The sequence below is a fragment of the Schistocerca cancellata genome, chromosome 2 (genome assembly GCF_023864275.1).
Source record: "Schistocerca cancellata isolate TAMUIC-IGC-003103 chromosome 2, iqSchCanc2.1, whole genome shotgun sequence".
Taxonomy (NCBI): Eukaryota; Metazoa; Arthropoda; class Insecta; order Orthoptera; family Acrididae; genus Schistocerca; species Schistocerca cancellata.
In genome coordinates, this window is record NC_064627.1 from 200,740,233 (window position 1) to 200,747,548 (window position 7,316).

The 7,316-nt window shown below is 44.3% G+C and overlaps 1 non-coding gene across 1 annotated transcript; it reads left to right on the forward strand.

The window, feature by feature from the left end:
- The first annotated feature begins 1,168 nt into the window (after positions 1 to 1,168).
- On the forward strand, positions 1,169 to 1,242 carry Trnat-ugu (transfer RNA threonine (anticodon UGU)). The gene has a single exon. It is a non-coding gene; the product is annotated as a tRNA-Thr (tRNA).
- Positions 1,243 to 7,316: the final 6,074 nt, after the last annotated feature.

Consider the following 7,316-nt stretch of genomic DNA (forward strand, 5'->3'; position numbering starts at 1 on the left):
TAAGTCCTCAATTATTTGCTCGACGTATTCCAATCTGTCTTCCTCTACGGTTTTTCCCCCTACAGTTTCGTTTAGTACCATATGCTATCATCCTGTCCCTTCTTCTTGCCAACGTTTCCCATGACTTCCTTTCTTCGCCGATTCTGAGGAGAACCTCCTCATTCCTTACCTTATCAGTCCACCTAATCTTCAACATTGTTGAGTACCACCATCTCTCTGATGCTTCGAATCTCTCACAGTCCATGACTCACTACCACACACCGCTGTGATCCAAACGTTTATCCTCAGAATTTTTTTCCTCAGAATAAAGCCTATGTTTGATACTAGTAGACTTCTTTTTGCCAGGAATGCCCTCTTTGCCTGGGCTGCTCTGCTTTCTATGTCCTCCTCCCTGCTTCGTCCGTCATTTGTTATTTTGCCTCGAAGGTAGCCGAATTTCTTAGCTCTATTTACTTTGTGATCACCAGTTTTGATGTTAACTTTCTCGCTATTTTCGTTTCCCGTGTAGTCTATAATAGCGAAAAACTACGTAAACAGCATCAGTATTAATGAGAGTGTTAAAAATGTAGTTCCGTTTCCTTCGGATTGGATTGATTTGGGGGGAAGAGACCAAACAGCGAGGTCATCGGTCTCATCGGATTAGGGAAATCACGGAAAACCCAAATCAGAATGGCCAGAAGCGGGATTGAACCGTCGTCCTCGCGAATGCGTGACCAGTGTGCTAACCACTGCGCTACCTCGCTCGGTCCGTTACCTTTCCAACAACGATAATAATCGTTTTTGTACGTACGGATGTTTGCAAAACTTTTATTTGTATCGTTCCTCTAATCACCTCAGTAAGTGTGTGGTAGGGGTTATGGTACTCCCTGGTAAGAAACTGTTTCTTTTCTTAATACCGTCCACTATTTGTCGTACATACAGCGAAATAAAATTAGACCGGAAATTATGTATAAGACTAATGTTGAATTGGTTCTTTTTTAATGAACAGGAGAAATGTCCTCAAAGAAAACGTCGGAAACCGTCCACAATACAGCGCGCGCGAGTAATGAGTGGGTGGGCAAATGTCTATAAGGTAGAATACATATGTAGAATTGTGGACGGTTGGGAATGTGGGTCTCACGGGAAGCGTGCAAGGGATAAGTCCCTGCAGTCGCGCTATTCATATGTATCCTCGGTGGCTCAGATGGATAGAGCGTCTGCCATGTAAGCAGGAGATCCCGGGTTCGAGTCCCGGTCGGGGCACACATTTTCAGCAGTCCACATCGAGGTATATCAACAACACCTGTCGGCAGCTGAGGTTTTCAGTTAGTCATCATTTATTCCTCTGAAATAGTTACTCGTTTCCCCCCGGAGATGGTTGCTGGCACTCGTAAGACCTGCAGTGTCACGTGCTGTGACGTAAGCGCCACGGCCTGTCTTTCAAGAGGGTCTCGCTGGAAACCATGATTACAATGTACCAGTTAGTTGCTGTCACAGGCCTGAGCATGCGCGCCGGCCGCTGTGGCCGAGCGGTTCTAGGCGCTTCAGTCCGGAACCGCGCTGCTGCCACGGTCGCAGGTTCGAATCCTCCCTCGGGCATGGATGTGTGTGACGTCCTTAGGTTAGTTAGGCTTAAGTAGTTCTATATCTAGGGGACTGATGACCTCAGAAGTTAAGTCCCATAGTGCTTAGAGCCATTTGAACCATCTGCGCATGCGCATCTCCCGTATGCTGTGTCCCAAGTAGTTTGCTAAGTGAGAGGAGCAGAAGTCTGTAGTGACCAGTCGAATGTAACACAAAATGGTGCTTACGATAACACATCTCGTCTTCGTTGCTGTGTGTCAATAGAAACACAATTCGTGGAAAATTTGGGTGGAACTGCTTGCACGAGAGTGGAAGTGGAAGTGTTTGGCGAAAAGTCTGCAATGCAAAACTTCGCGACAAAATGGTGTGAAACGCATCTTCTGTGATGGTATTTAACAAGGGCGAGCCCCGCGTCAGTCCTATTATAAATATTTTCAGGTCCAGTTTTATTTCGAAAACAGTGTATTTGTTGATTTAGCCATATACCAGCTCCATCTGCTGTAATTTCACGTGATAACCGAGTACCCACCATTGCCAGGTATGTATTTATTCTAACCTTTCATTAGCCCATCTTCTTCCCCCCCCCCCCTCCCCACTCTCTGTTCATCTCCCCCACTTCCTCTCTGTGTTCATCTTCTCCTCTTCTCTTTCTCTGTCCATCTTCTCCTGCCACTCTCTATGCCTATCTCCACCCATCACTCTCACTGTTCACCTCCTCTCCTTTCCTTTCCTTTCTGTGTTCGTTTCCTCTTCTCCTGTCTTTATCCATCTGCTCCTCTTCCCTTTCTCTGTCCTGTTTCCTCCTCCCCTCTGCCTGTTCGTCTCGTCAGCCCCATCTCTCTGCTTGTCTCTTCCTTCCACTGTTTCTGTCCATCTCCGTTCCTTTTTCTATACATCTCCTTCTCCCCCCATCTGTCAATTCCCCCTTCCCTATCTCTGGTCACCTCCCCTTCTCCGGTCTCTGCCTATCTCCTCCTTCGCTCTCCCCGAGTGTACATCTCCTCGTCCTCCCCTCTCTCTCCCAATAATCACCCTCACTCCAATAGGACGGTGGTGGTTCTTACCCCTAGAGCATTTTTCTTCCCAGACTGTAACTAATACGTGTTACAAATTTGATTCAAATGGTTCCAGAGGTTCAAGATGAGCTTTTAAACTGTGGCTTTACTCGCATACGGACAGTTCATGTATATTTAACACATATTTAACGTATTTCATGCGTATTTGTACACATCTTTCAGATGAATGTCTAGCGAATTTAGCCCTGAAGTTTCATTCTCACGCAGCGTAATCTTCATGAATTCGTATCTCCTGAACTACTTGCTATAAAATGATATAATTTTACAGGTACATACACTGGTATATGTGCCTACTGTCTGCGAAATGTGTTGTGAATTGTGTAAGTACATCTACATCTACATGGATACTCTGCAAATCACATAGCAGAGGTTCCAACCACCTTCACAATACTCTATTATTCCAGTCTCGTAAAGTGCGCGGAAAGAACGGACACCTACATCTTTCCATACGAACTCTGATTTCCCTTACTTTATCATGGTCGGCGTCAAAAAAAAAAAAAAAAAAAAGTATTTTCTCATTCGGAAGAGAAAGTTGTTGATTGGAACTTCGAGAGAAGATTACTCTCCAAGGAAATACGCCTTTGTTTCAATCATGTCCACCCTAAATCCTGTATCATTTCAGTGACACTCTCTCCCCTATTTCGCGATAACACAAAACGTGCTGCTCTTCTTTGAACTTTTTCAGTGTACTCCGTCACTCCTATCTAGTGAGCATCCCAGACCGCGCAGCAGTATTCTAAAAGAGGACGGACAAGCGTAGTGTAGGCAGTCTCCTTAGTAGATCTGTTACATTTTCCAAGTGTCCTGCCAATAAAAGGCAGTCTTTGGTTAGTCTTCCCCGCAACATTTTGTGTGTGTTCCTTCCAATTTAAGTTGTTCGTAATTGTAATTCCTAGGTATTCAGTTGAATTTACTGCCTCTAGATTTGACTGATTTATCATGTAACCGAAGTTTAACGGATTCCTTTTAGCGTTCCTGTGGATGACCTCACACTTTTCATTATTTAGGGTCAATTCCCAATTTTCTTATCATAGAGATATATTTTACAAATCTTTTGCAATTTTTTTAATCTTCTAATGACTTTACTAGTCGATAATAGACCGCGTCATCTGCAAACAACCTAAGACGGCTGCTCAGATTGTCTCCCAAATCGTGTATATAGATAAGGAACAGCAAAGGGCCTATAACACTACCTTGGAGGACGCCAGAAAGAACTTCTGTTTTACTCGATGACTTTCCGTCAATTACTACGAATCGTGACATCTGACAGGAAATCACGAATCCAGTCACATAACTGAAACGATGATGATGAAGTCCCATACTCCGTTGACGGAGCGTAGGGGAACGATGCGGGAGACCCGCACCGCCGTACTAGGCAAGGTCCTAGTGGAGGTGGTTTGCCATTGCCTTCCTCCGACCGTAATGGGGATGAATGATGATGATGAAGACGACACAACAACATCCAGTCATCTCGAGGCAGGAAAAATCCTTGACCCCGCCGGGAATCGAGAACGCTACCGCGAGACCACGAGCAGCGGACACTGAAACGATATAAGCACATAATTTCACTACAAGCAGCTTGTGTGGTACAGTGTCAAAAGCCCTCCGGAAATCAAGAAATACGGGATCTATTTGAGATCCCTTGTCAATAGCACTCAACACTTCACGCGAGTAAATAGCTAGACGTGTTTCACAAGAACGATGTTTTATAAATCCATGTTGACTGTGTGTCAATAGACCGTTTTCTTTGAGGTAATTCATAATGTTCGAACACAATATATGTTCTAAAATCCTGCTGCATATTGACGTTAACGATATGGGCCTGTAATTTAGTGGATTACTCCTACTACCTTACTTGAATATTGGTGTGACCTGTGCAACTTTCCAGTCTTTGAGTATGGATATTTCGTCGAGCAAGCGGTTGTATATGATTGTTAAGTATGGAGCTATTGTTTCGGCATACTCTGAAAGGAACCTAACTGGTACAGAATCTGGACCAGAATACTTGCTTTTATTAAGTGATTTAGGTTGCTTCACTACTTCGAGGATATCTACTTCTACGTTACTCGTGTTGGCAGCTGTTCTTGATTCGAGTTCTGGAATATTTATGTCGTCTTCTTTTGTGAAGGCATTTCGTAAGGCTATGTTTAGTAACTCTGCTTTGTCATCACTATCTTCAATAGTATTTCAATTGCTATCACGCAGAGAAGGCAGAAGGCACTGCCTGTGTCTTCCCACTAGCATACTTCACATACGACCAGAATCTCTTTGGATTTTCTACCAGGTTTCGAGACACAGCTTCGTTGTGAAAATTGTTATAAGCATCTCTCATTAAAGTCCGCGCTAAATTTCGAGTTTCTGGAGAAGATCGCCAATCTTTTGCGTATCTTTAAATTTGGCAAGTTTCTTTTGTTGTTGTTTTTGCAACAGTGTTGTGACCAGTTTTGTGTACCAAGGACGATCAGCTCCGTCGTTTCTTAATTTATTTGTTATAAATCTTTCAATTACTCGTTCTCGCTTCCCACTCCCGGGTTCCTGGGTTCGATTCGCGGCGGGGTCAGGGATTTTCTCTGCCTCGTGATGACTGGGTGTTGTGTGATGTCCTTAGGTTAGTTAGGTTTAAGTAGTTCTAAGTTCTAGGAGACTGACAACCATAGACGTTAAGTCCCATAGTGCTCAGAGCCATTTGAACCATTTTTCATTTACTGCCAATACTATTTCTCTGAATTCAAGCCACATCTGATCTACACTCATGTTGTTAATTTGGAAGGAACAGAGATTGTCCCTCAGGAAGACAACATGTCAATTTTTATCTGCTTTTCTGAATAGGTATGTTTTTTGCAAGGTTCGCAGGAGAGCTTCTGTAAAGTTTGGAAGGTAGGAGACGAGGTACTGGCAGAAGTAAAGCTGTGAGTACCGGGCGTGAGTCGTGCTTCGGTAGCTCAGTTGGTAGAGCACTTGCCCGCGAAAGGCAAAGGTCCCGAGTTCGAGTCTCGGTCGGGCACACAGTTTTAATCTGCCAGGAAGTTTCATATCAGCGCACACTCCGCTGCAGAGTGAAAATCTCATTCTACTTCTAACAGCAACAAACACGCCACCGCCAACCGTGTTTAGCCTATCATTTAAGAACACCGTTAGGTTCTTCGCAAAAATGTTGACTGAACACATCTCCGGCTTTAGCCAGCTTTCAGTGCCTGTAACGATTTGAGCATCAATGCTTTCTGTTAGCGCTTGAAGCTCTTGTACTTGCCCAAAACAACTACGGCAATTTACAACTGTTATACCGATGGTTCCTGTATCTACGTTCTTCCTGTGTTCGGCCTGTGCCCTTTGCGACTGAAGTCCTTTTTATGTTTTCCCGAGAGCCTCTAACCTGGTTTTCCCGAGAGCTTCTAACTTAAAAAACCGCCCAGTCCACGCAACACAGCCCCTGCTACCCGTGCAGCCGCCTCTTGCGTATAGTGGACTCCTGACGTATTTAGCGGAACCCGAAACGCAACCATCCAATGGCGCAAGTCATGGAATCTGTAGCCTACACGGTCGCAGAGCCGTCTGAGCCTCTAATTCATACCCTCCGCTCGGCTCTGTACCGAGGCATGCATGATGCGACAGTTTCTAACGAATCTCTGTGTTTATGACGTCATATCTGATGAACCATGTATCGTACAACGATACGTTTTTGTAGGTACATTCAGCGGCAGTTGCGGATTACTGTCTGCGTAAAGTGTATTTAGTAGCAATAAAGTAATAAATTTAAACGTGTTGTAATATAGGGTAGTTATTCACGCATAAGTGTTTATGACGACATATCTCCTGAACTAAGTCTCGTACAATGATAAATTTTTCTGGTACATTGAGTTGTATCTGCGGATACTGTCTGCAAAATTTGCTACGCATACAGTTAATAGTAAAAAATAACAAACCAAAATGTCATGCTTCATGCTGCATCAACAGTGAAATGTAGTAAGCGACAAACTTTTTTCCTTTCATCTTTTTGTGGGGGTCGTCAGCGGTAAAACTTTTCGTAAAGGTTTGGAATTGTGCAGAGTTTGTTACAGGTCTCTAAGTGCTGTCATTCTCAAATACTGGATGACAAAAGTATGGGTATTCTCGCATCGTGGGCTAAGCTGCTCCCTGACCCCCTTCCCCACTCCCACTAACCCCATCACCTACCCTTTGATAGCTGGGTGTTTCTTACCCCTACAGGGATCAGTGATTCTTTCCAGACATGTGTATTAAGTTTGGTTGAAATCGGGTCAGTGGTTTAGAAGGAGATATGAAACATACACACATAAATACGTTATACATACAAACGTACATCCATTTTTGTAATTTGTATTGATTTACAATCTTTTTTTACTCTTTAACACTCACGTACACTGGCTGTTGCATAAATGCCGAAAATAACGTAAGGAGACCGAAGTAAGTCCGTCTCTGTGATTGGCATCAGCCGTGGTACAGGCATAGCGCGAATAACAGCAGCACAGGGCCTCTTAACAGAAACCTGTTCGCCAGGAAGTGCCAGCCAAGACCAGACTGGAACGTGCGCCAACCTTTTTGCTCACGAGCTGAGCTGCCGGCGGCACGTTTCCATTCAGCCTAACTACGGGTTTGCCCGGTAGCTAATTCGCTCCAAGGCAACCTTCCGAGAAATTAGCGCACGCGCCTGTCCGGGAA